Below are 12,068 nucleotides of genomic sequence, written 5' to 3'. Positions count from 1 at the left end.
TGGCAAAAACTTTGGTCACTTGATAATTAGTTATAGTGTATCCATTTGGCTGTCATGTGTCCTAAATTGCAGAATCAGAGAAACCATATGGTTGCCATTGACTTTTAAAATAAACGCTCCAGAGTCTAATCAAACCAAAAAATGAGATTAGGCGCCAATTTCTTTACACAGTTGGAACTTGTTGTGCTTTCTCTGAAAATTGAATAGGACTCCATATGTAAACAACTAGACCCAGAAAAACAGTTTCATATTGGATATATTCAATTTTACACGATGTTAAGTATTTTTACAAATGAACGTTTCAACCTCATGCCTGTTTCTCATTCTTTTAGCATGCAAAATCTTCATCTCCAACAGGTCACATCAGTATTCCTTTAGTGACCAACCCCACTCTCCCAACGTCATGTGCGTTCCTTTGGGATCTTTGAGACTGTGGCTGGTCATTCACAGAAAACCTTCTAAGTAACTCTGGCTTCCGAACATGGAGCATCGTAGTGCCGTGTTACAAGCCTAAAATGTCTGCAATGGACAAGTAACATAATATGATTTTCTGCAAAGGTTTTTCCAAACAGCTCAATGACTTTCATGCGCGAACGGGTGACATACCATACAGTATTCCAACTCACTCTGCCAGGCAGCAGATGCGCCCTTCAGGATGACAAGACAGCTAGCATGTGACTTTAAATGGTTTATTCCATTGCCGTTCAGGTCACCAAAGCAACCCAACGCATTTTGGTATGTAGCATGCTCTGGTCACAGGTTGTGCACGTGTGAGTCCAAGTTAAAAAAAAAGAAGAAAGTGGGGTGAAAAAATAGAAAGTGGACTGGGGGAACAGCGTTTGAAACTTAATCAAGAAACTAACCATTTTAGAGTGTCTGAGTCCCAATATTCCAATAGTACATAAGGGAAATTGATCAGTCCAATAAGTCAATATAAGTGAAACAATGATCCTCAATCAATAACTGAGTAAGCAAATCTCACAATCCATTCCTGGAGCCCCTGAAACAAAAGAGTAGATATGATAACAAATGTCAACAATACCAACATCATCTTAACATCGGAATAAATGTTTGAGATAAAGTCACTTTCCCACACTGTAGATGGCCCCATAAGTAGAACGATATAATGTTATAACGTGAATGTTGAGTCCCCCACAACATACAACTGAATCCTTGTAAACAAGTAGAGCAACTCTGTATGGACATCTTAGCCAGTTGAAAAAAGATAAAAGATAAACAAACAACTCTGAGCCCCCGTGGGCAAAATTCACATCGAAATAAACTAGAAGTTGATAATGAACAATCTAGCCAAAGTCAGTTGTGACTCGAATCAAAACTAAATACAAGAAGGTAGTGGACACTAAAAAAGTTGCATACAGAATACCTACTCCGGAGTAAAACATAATAACTATTTATTACCAAAATATATGAAAATATTACTTATAACAAAGTCATTCTATATATTTAACAGGAACCAATAATATATGAAATAATTTATTAGTTTAAAAAATATGAAATTATACCAAACATTTAAAAATGTAACAAATTGAAATTAAAGACACTAAACATAAATACATCCATAAGCAAAATTAAGAAACCCCTAAAAAATATTTGCTAAACAAAAATGTCATTCAAATAATACTAAAATATAAAATATATTAATTAAACATCAACAAAAATATAACATATTTTCCCAATTACCTTTCTATTCACAAATATAAATATAATTTCTCACTACCAATAAAAAAGATTTGTATTTGCCAAATATATTACATATTTGATATAAACATACATATTTTTTATAACTCATAACATATTTAGTATAATTTTTACTTTACATGTTTATATTAAATATCATTTATAAATGTATTAAATTATTTACATTTAACATAAAACATTTTTACACACAATTTATTAAAAATGAAAATACATTTTTTCAGATTTCAAAACGAAAAGGAAAGAGGTATAATACACTTAATTTTACAAAATTATAATTACCAATCTTATGTGTTAAAATAAATAATAAAACACATTTTACATAAATAGAAATATTTACATTATACAATTTAAAATGTTGATGTTTTGATCCTTTGATCTAAAATCAATAAAAAAATAATATAAAATTTACATTAAATACACAAATTTTGTTTTTTAATTACCAAAAAATGTGCTATTTAAAATAACATTCTTTTTAGATAAGTATCTTTTTTTAAAATAAAAACAATCATTTTAAAATACTAAACAATTAATTTGCATATTAATAACAATTGCACATGAGATCAAGCTAAAATTTCACATTTTAAAAATATCGCCTCCCTTATCCCGTCCTTTGATACATTAACATAAGAATTAATTATGCACATTAATAAAACTTGAAAAGAATACTTCACAATTTACATAAATAAACCATTTTATTGCGCACAACTAAAATAAAGCAAAATACAATAAAATATATGTAAAATAACACATAAAAACGATTTTCATGCAACAATATTGTATCTAACAATATTAAAAACAACACAAAACAATATTCTTACCTTTGAATTTGCTGTCCTTGATATTTTTAACATTTTGAAATTCTTGACACAATATTTTGATCTCATAATATTTTAATATTTTGTCCAATCACCTGTCGTAGAGTGTTGTGTTGTAGAGTGGAGTGTGTTAGAAGGAGTGTCGTAGAGTGGAGTGGAGTGTCGTAGACTGTGGTAAAGTGGAGTGGCATAGAATTGAGTAGTGAAGTAGCGTAGAGTACAGTGGAGTACTGTGTCAAAGCATGGAGTAGAGTGGCATAGAGTGACGTAGTGGGAGTTGAGTAAAGTTTCGGAGAGTGGGAAAGAGAGGAGAGGCATAGAGTGGCCCACCGTAGAGTGTAGTGTCATAGAGTATAGTGTTGTTGAGTGTGGTGGCACACAGTGTTGTGATGTAGAGTGTCATGACATTGAGTATTGCAGTGTAGAGTATTGTGACCAAGTGTTATGCATATATTGGAGTGCCGTAGAAGGGAGACGCGCACAGTGGAATGGAGTACAGCGAAGTGGCATAGAGTGGGATGGTGTGTTGCAGAGTATTTTGGAGTAGCATAGGGTAGAGTGGTGTGTAATAGAGCGGAGTGAAGTGGAATATCATAGAGTGGAGTGGCGTCTCATACAGTGGAGTACAGTGCGTGTCTTAGAGTGTCATACAATGGAGTAGACTTGTGTAGAGTGGAGGAGCACTCAGTGGAGTTGTGTGTTGTAGAGTGGAGTGGTGTTTAGAAGAGGGGAAGACACTGGAGTAGAGTATAGTAGAGTGGAACATAGAGTGGAGTGTCATAGACTGGTGTCATTGAGTGGAGTGTCATCAAGTAGAGTCTTGTAGAGTGGCATGGAATGCAGTAAAGTGTTGTTGAGTGAAGTGGCATTGAGTAGAACGGAGTGGAGTGGGACAGAGTGGAGTAACCTTTTGAACAGTGGAGTGGCCTTGAGTGTCATACAGTGGAGTGAAGTGTCGTAAAGTGGAGAGGCCTGTCATAGAGCGGAGTGGCATGTCATGCAGTGAAGTGGTGTGTCATACGTTGCAGTAGGGTGGTGTGTCTTAGAGTGTTGTCGAGTGGAGTATGGTGGCGTAGATTGCAGGGACATACAGTGGAGTAGGATGCTGTAGAGTTGAGTGGCAAAGAGTGGAGTGACGTGACTTAGAGTAGAGTGGAGTGGCATAGAGTGGAGTGGAATGTCATATACTCAAGTGTCACAAAGTAGGGTGTTCTTGAGTGGAGTGTCAAAGAGCTGAGTGCCAGAGTGGTGTAGAGGGGTGTGGCTTAGAGTGGAGTAAAGTCTTGTAGTGTGGAGTGTTGTAAAGTAGTGTGCGGTAAAGTGGAGTGGCATAGAGTGTTGTAGAGTGGAGTGACATAGAGTTGCATAGAGTGGAGTGGGACAGAGTGCAGTACAGTGCTGTAGAGTAGCGAGTCATGGAATGAAGTAGAGTGAAGTAGAGTGGAGTAGAGTGTGGTAAAATGGAGTGGTATAGAGTGTCCTAGAATGAGAATGGAATGGCATTGAGTGGCATAGAGTGGAGTGGTGTAAAGTGGAGTAGAGTGAAGTAAAGTGGAGTACTGTGTCATAGAATAGAGTGGAGAAAAGTGACATAGAGTGGCACAGTGCGAGTTGTGTGGAGTGTCATAGAGTGTTGTGGAGTAATATTTAGCGGAGTGTCCCCATTGTAGTATCCTAAAATGTCTTGTTATAGAGTGTTGTGGAATAGAGTGTTATGGCATAGAGTATCATGGCTTAGAGTGTTCTCTCAGACAGTGGCATTGCGCAGTGTCAAGGCATGCAGGGGAGGGGCCTACACTGGAGTGGTGTACAGTGGAGTGGAGTATAGTGGAGAGGCATACAAATCTTCACAAAATTTGCCAAGAAAAGTGTGCCAAATAATTTTGTTGTGCATGGGATGTTTCAGGGTGATCTTTCAAGTGGGGGCCAGGAGAAAAAGGGGTCAAAAGAAGTGCATTTATCATGTTAAATACCATAGGAGCTTTAATCATGACTACAGCCTGAACCACTGGTATGGAATTATATCGAATTTCGCAGAAAGGCAGCTTTCAGTACGCAGATTACGATTTTTGTTATTTGGCGTAAATCCGTTCGGTAGGCTAATTTAAGAGAAATTAAAGGATAACCAAATTAGTATATCTAGAAGTGTGAAGGCATCGCGAACCCACTTGATGTGGTGAGAAAATCTGATTTGCTGCCAACACTTCAACCAGGTCGCCCCAGGGACATATATGTTTGCTGTGGCAGAATAAAGACTCTGCTTCCAGTGGACTAGAGCTCTTGAAGTGCTCTCACCCGCTGGACCTGCCTGCAGAGACGCGGACATGGAAACAGCTGCATGCTTAACAGTTCCCTGTCTGCAAAAGCAATGCTGGCTTCAGCAGGAGGTGGAGAGCAGACTGGGACCGCAGGGGCCTTGAGGCTCCCCGTGGTCCCATTGCACACTGGGTGCCCTGCAAGGCACACAGGACTGATGGGTAGGCCCGGGGGGATGAGGCCCCTAGGGCCGAAATCCACCTGGAGAGGGGGCTGTACAGTCCCCTCCTCCATTTAATTATGGCTGGGCCCCAGCGGATGGGGACCTAAGGCCGAGATCCACCCAGGGAGGGGGGCAGCGCAGCCCCCTCCTCCATTTAATTGAGGTGGACTCCGGAGGATGAGGTACCTGGGCCAAAATAAACCGGAGGAGAGGGGGGCTACACTGCCCCCTCCCCCATTGAACAGAGATGGCCGCTGGGGATGGGGTTTTAGGGCAGAAACCACCCTGGGAGCGGGGTCGGGCCTCCCCTGTCGCCCATTGAGTAGAGGTGGGTCCTGGAGGATGGGGTCCCAGGGGCCAAAATCAGCAGGGGGGATGGGGGTGTGTGGCCACCCACACACATTGAATAGTGGTGGGCCCTGGGAGATGGGGTCCCTAGGGTCAATATCAGCCGGGGAAAGGAAGGCCCCCCTACATAACATGGTTCTCCCTTTTAATTGCTAAGAGTATGCAAATGTGCAAATCACCTGGAATCTACACCTGCTTGGCCCCACACGGTCTACATTATTAGTATGCATATGTCTTTTCCCCTTTTCCCAGGATGATGTACCGCTTCCCAAAGGGCCATCCAGTCGATTTCTGCTGATTTTGATGGCACGTTTTTTATGCCAAAGAATATGAAGACATCTCCACAAAACAAAGAAGCACTTACTTCATATAGATGAGAGGAAGGACAATGGTTTAGTGGAGATTTACATCTTATATCTTATTGGCCTATCTATAGGAGAATTCGTGTTATCACAGAATTCTGAAGAAAGACACACCAGAAACAATCATGTTGCCAAAATATACACAAGGTTACTGGTGACATTTCTTTGTTCTCCATTACACAGCCGTAGTGTAGAATACATACTGGACACTTACCCAAGGAGCCAGAAAGTACTCCACTTGGGTGTGGATATCTCATGTAAAGCTCTGAGGTTCCTTTGTGGCAACTCACTCATACAGCTACTGACACCCCCACACGACACTCACACACCCACTCACAGATGCACTCATACATAGACACTCACTGAAACACTCATGCATTCACTCACAGGCCCACTCAGAGACTCACGCACCCACTCACAAACCAGCTCAGACACTCATGCACCCACTCACAGACCCACTTACACACTCATGCACTCACTCACAGACCCACTTAGAGAGTCACACACCCACTCACAGACCCACTCAAAGACTCACACACCCACTCACAGACCACTCAGAGACTCACACACCTACTCACAGACCCACTCAGACACTCACAGACCCACTCAGAGACGCATGCACACACTCACAGACCAACTTAGACACTCACACACCCACTCACTGACACACTAACCCACATATCTACGTAGACACTCATGCACCCACTCACAGACCAACTCAGACATTCATGCATCCACTTATAGACCCACTCAGACTCACAGACCCACAGAAACACTGGGTGCACAACGCATGACTGCTTTAGGCTCCAGGATTTCTTTGCCAATAATTTGCTTGCATGCTGGCACATGCATACACCTTATCCTGTTGAGGTGAGTGATATACCTGGTGAAATGGGTTATAAAATGTTGATTTTGTTGCATCTACCATTAGAACCCTTCTGTTGCACTACTCACTGAGTGATTAGTTTGCTTAAACATGGAGTGACTTCACAGCTTCATGGCACATAACTTTGCATTTGTTTACCCACAGAACAAAAAGTGATTGGTTTGTGTAAGCATTGATTGGGCTCACTATTTTTGTGACAGCGTGACTATATACAGTGGTCCTGAGTCCTTACTGTTCAAGGAGACATTCAGTAGTTAACTAGATTCAATTATCATCCTGATCGAGTGTTGGTTCGGCATGAGAACCTGCATGATGAATCTTTCCCCACTGTGATACATGGTGTGGCATTACATTTATATTATATTTTTGACATGTAGCAATATCTAAACTATTCCTTGTTTTCTTTTTTCTCTCTCTTAATCTTTTTTCTTTTCTTCTTTTCTCCTTTTTTTCTCCCCTTGCTTTTAACTCGTGTTTGTTAAATAATCAATGACAACTTATGTGCATCTCAGACATAATTTTTATGTCCTGATGATGATCCCAAAATTAAAATAAAGGATTGAAACCTTGTTGACATTTAGTACCTGGACTCTGTACAATAATATATGTTTTGACATGAGGAAGAGTACTGTAAAATTGTTACTTTAACTGTGCTTTCTGTCACATGGGGTATGCCTGAGCAATTATGATTTATGGTTTCTAAGATGTTTTTGTTTTCCCACCACACTGTTTTCTTATTTTCGTTTGGAATAAATATACTTCATTGTGATTCTATTTGGTATTTAATTCTATAGTCCTTTTTTTTAAGGGACCCTTGTTCCTTAATAATATTCTTGCCCCTGGTCCCTTAGTACCTTTGGGTTGTCCCTTATGTGTTTTTAAAACTATATGTGAGGTCATAAGCATAAGCGGGGGTTCAAGTTATAGCTAGTGCTGCTAACTATATAACTGCTAAACTTCTGTGTTTTTTTAGTTCAAAATGTTAACTTTGTCAGTGAGACATTTGCCCAACTATAACACTACTTTACTCTTTGTTTTTTTCCAGTGAAATTCTAGGTTTTTTTTTAAAGTAACTTTATTATTTTTGTGAGTGTATGTATGGTAGAATGATTTTATAATATATGTTGTGTTCAGACATTATTTTGTAAAAAATGTTTTTTTAATTTTTACATAACACGATATAGTTCAAAGTTTGCAAAATCTTTCTAAAAGATGTGTAAGTATTAAACAGATAAATATTTAATAGTTCAGTAGAAATTATGTATTTGTTCCATTACTGTAACTGATATCGAAACATGTTACCAGAACTTTTTTTGAGGTGTCATTACTCTGGCAAGAGCCTTGTGACATGCTTGTGGGACATTTACGAGATCATAGAGAGCTAGATTTATTTGTAATCTATCCTATATAGTTGTTTATCAAGTTTTCATTTATTATTTAATACTAATTTATAGTAAAATAGTAAATAAAAGGTGGGTATTTTTTTTTTCAAAAAGTGATGGCTCATGTTTGACCTGTCAGACTTAGGTTAGTCTTACCCCAAACTTGTTGCCTGCTTGCCTCCAGGCTGTCTAGATTTTTAGTTCTATTGGCTCTAAGCCTCTGTGCACTTTACCACTGCCAACCAGTGCTAACATGCATGTGCTCACTCCCCTAAACATGGTTTGATTGCCACGTACCTGATTGGCATATTTATTTTACATGTAAGTCCCTTGTCGAGTGGCATACCATATACCCAGGGCTTATAAAGTGAATACTGCCAGTAGGCCTGCAGCACTTATTGTGCCCTCCACTGAAGTAGCACCTTAAAACCAGTCCCAGGTCTACCATTGCAGCCTGAAGGCAGCGTCCCACTGTCATGTCGACTTGGCATTTAAAACCTCTTGCCAAGCTTTAAACTCCCTTTTTATTACATATAAGAACCCCTAAGGTAGGATCTAGGTAGCCCATAGAGCAGGGTGCTGTGTAATTAAAACGTAGGGCATATCATTTTAGCTTTGGATGTACTAGTAGTGAAAAACTCCGAAATTAATTTTCTCACTACTGCGAGGTCTACCCCTCCCATGGGGTAACATTGAGGATTCCTCAATAAAATTAATACGTTATAATTCCTAAACCAGAGGTGGAAGATATGTAATGTTTGGTACCTATGAACTCGTAATGATACCCCACTTTAATGGTGAAGAAGGGCTTATCATCACAAGTTTGAAAATGCCACTTTTAAAAAGGTGGTATTTTACTTGTCTCAGCGCTCCGTGCTTGCAACCTGCCTTAGGTCCGTTGACTGGGTGCAGCTGCCAGTTGGGGCTTTGTGAATCCACCCCAGACAGTCACGCAATAAGGGGATTAGCAGAGTATGAATACGCACAGCCCCACTTGCAGCTGAATAGGTTGGGCTTTGCCACCACACAATAGGCTTAACAACCCTGTATTGTCAGTGCAACCAGCTTGGAGCCAGGGCAGAAGAGCCAGGAAGTTCAGCTCCTTACGCTTCAGAGAACTAGTCTGGAAATGTTTCCCAATCTCTAGGAGCATAGCACTGGGGTACAAAAAGAACGCTCTCAGACCTGCTCCTCAGTTCACTACTGGATCTGTAGAAGGACTCTCAGATGACTGCCTGCTTCTGTGACCTGCTGTGCACTTTGCCAGACAGCTGTTGTACCTGGAAAGACTGATTTGCTTCCTGGAGCCTACTTGGGACCTTCAGAGACCAGGCCTGCTGGAGAGTCCTGCATCACCACCAACTCCCAGGACTCCAGTAGTGACTCCAAGGGCTAGTACAGCTGGACCAAGCCTGAGTGAGATTTGCACCCCCAAGAGGTCTCCCTCCAATCCCGGAGCCTTGTTTGTGGTATTAAAGATGCCCAGGTTGCCATTTTCTAAAAATGAGGACTTGCTATTTTGAACCTTAAACTTTAAAAAATCATGACTCAGGTTCTACAATTTGGATTTGGATGGTTTTGGTGTCAAATAATGTATTAAAACGTTCTATATTTTTCTAAATTAGTTTGGGTTTTTGATTGTGCTGTTTTCACTGTGTTGCTGTTTGTCTACTGCATAAATATTTAACACATTGCCTCTAAGTTTGCCCTGACTGCTTTTTGTACCTTTCTACCCAGGGTCAAGCACATGTTAATTCAGTGGGTTTTTGTGGTTCACCCTGCAAGGGATTGTGGCTGTTGATTAACCAAGGTTCACACCCCAGTGAACCAACAATTAAATTTCTCACTACTCTTGAGAGAAGCTTGCAAGTGCCGGGTGCACAATCCTCTGTGTGGGCTGCGAGGGAGCTGTACTTCCTGAGCGGCTCTCGTGAACTACTTGAGAAATTGTACATTTAGAATTAAGTTAATTACAGTGTTTTCTTGCAAGTTGGAGTGACAGGCCTCTCCTTTCAGAACTACCTCTCAGATGACAGGTGTGCATAGTAGGGAATGTGGATGGACTGGCATTTCCTGTTTGACCTCTTTCTAAGATGACGTGTGCATAGTAGGGTGTGTGCATGGACTGGCCTCTGCTTTCAGACCTATTTCTCAGATGATGGGTGTGGATAGTTCGGTGTGTGGAGAGACTGGCCTCTCTGCTGAGACCTGTCTCTCAGATGACAGGTGTGCATAGTAGTGAGTGAAGAGGGACTGCCGTTTCCTGTCAGAATTCTCTCTCAGATGACAGGTGTATGTATTAAGGTGTGCATATGGACTGGCCTCTCCTGTCAGACCTCTCTCTCAGATGATGGATGTGTGTGGTAGTTTGTGAGGAGTGACAGGTCCATCCTGTCACACCTCTCTCCAGATGAAGGGTGTGCGTATTAGGGTATGTACATGGACTGCATCTCCTGTCATACCTGTCTCTAAGATGATGGGTTTGCATATTAGAGTGTTTACATAGACTGACCTCTCCAGTCAGACCAGTCTCTCAGATGACATGTGCATAGTAGGATGAGGGCATGGACTGGCCTCTCTTTAAAGACGTCTTTCTCAGATGATGGGTATGTGTAGTAGAGTGTGGGAAGAGAGACTGGCCTATTCCACTTACACATCTCTCCCAGATGGTGGATGTGCATAGTAGTGAGTCGAGAGAGATTGCCCTTTCCTCTCAGACCTCTCTCTCAGATGACCGGTGTTTGTATTAGAGAGTGTACATGGACAGGCCTCACCTGTCAGACCTCTCCCTCAGATAACATGCATGCATAGTGGGATGTTTGCATGGACTGGCCTCTCCTTTCAGACCTCTCTCTCAGATGATGGGACTGCGTAGTAGGGTGTGTGGAAAGAGACTGGCCTCTCTGCTGAGACCTCTGTCTGAGATGACAGGTGTGTCTAGTAGGGTGCGTGGAGAGAGACTGGCCTCTCTGCTGAGGCCTACTTGTCAGATGATGAGTGCACATAGTAGTGAGTGGAGAGGGACAGCACTTTCCTGTCAGACCTCTCTCTCAGATGACGGGTGTGCATAGTAAGGTGTGTGCATGGACTGGCCTTTCCTTTCAGACCTCTCTCTTGGATAACGGGTGTGCAGTAGGCTGTGTGGAGATAGACTTGCCTCTCTGCTAAGACCCCTTTCTTGTATGATCAGTGTGCATAGTATGGTCTGTCCAGGGACTGTCCTCCCTGCTAAAACCCTTCTCACTAATAATGGGTGTGCTTAGTAGAGTGTGGAAAGAGACTATTCTCTACTCACAACTTTTACCAAGTTGATGGGCATAACTAGTAGATCTGATAAACACCATCTCCAGTAAGACTCTTTCTCACAGTAGCAAGTGTGCATACTTGTCAGGAATAAGGCCAGACGCGGTCCAGGTCTCACCTGAAACTCGGCTGCGCGACTCTGCAGCGCTTTATGCTCACCACTTGTCATCCCCTCTTGTTTCAAAGGTGACCATCAGCGTCGTCTGCCCTGTGGCAAAGCTCATAGAGCTGCAGGTTCAGGACATTGGTGGACAAGGTGCACTTGTCAGTGCTATTCTATGAAGGGACTACAATACCCATGTTTTTAGAGGCAGCAGCCATCTTGGGGTGTGGCAGGCCTATAAAGCCCAGCCACACCCAAGCACGTTGCTCACTATTTTGAAGACTTCGTTGCAGCCAGACCTCGTCGGGGTTTCTCTGGAGAAGAGCAGAGTTCCTGAATGGCAGAGTGTTGTCCAACCAAAGTATCCTTGTTTCCATGGTGCATTAAAAAACGAGTAGGTTGTACTCGTAGCAGTAAGCCCTTGCTGAATCCAAGTTTGGAGGAAGTCATTACTTCCAAAAGGTAAAGTGTCCCTTAGCATAACGAGCAAAGTGTGCTCAGTTTTTGGAGTACAGCGGCCTTGGCGCCACGATCAAAGGCATTTCAGAGCACAGATATAAAGCGCTCTTGTGCACAGCAATTCAAAGCGTTTCAGTTCACAGATGTAAAGCGCTCTTTTGCACAGCAATTCAAAGCGTTTCGTTCACAGATGTAAAGCGCTTTTGTGCACA

General features: G+C 41.7%; 1 protein-coding gene across 6 annotated transcripts in view; it reads right to left on the bottom strand.

Annotated features, from left to right (window-relative positions):
• Positions 1–12,068, bottom strand: part of LOC138259714 (leucine-rich repeat and fibronectin type III domain-containing protein 1-like protein) — a 3,031,897-nt gene that overhangs the window by 685,656 nt on the left and 2,334,173 nt on the right. The window lies entirely within an intron of this gene.

Source organism: Pleurodeles waltl, chromosome 9, assembly GCF_031143425.1.
Source record: "Pleurodeles waltl isolate 20211129_DDA chromosome 9, aPleWal1.hap1.20221129, whole genome shotgun sequence".
NCBI lineage: Eukaryota > Metazoa > Chordata > Amphibia > Caudata > Salamandridae > Pleurodeles > Pleurodeles waltl.
Note: the sequence above shows the minus strand (reverse complement) of the source record. Positions and strands in the feature narration are given on the sequence as shown.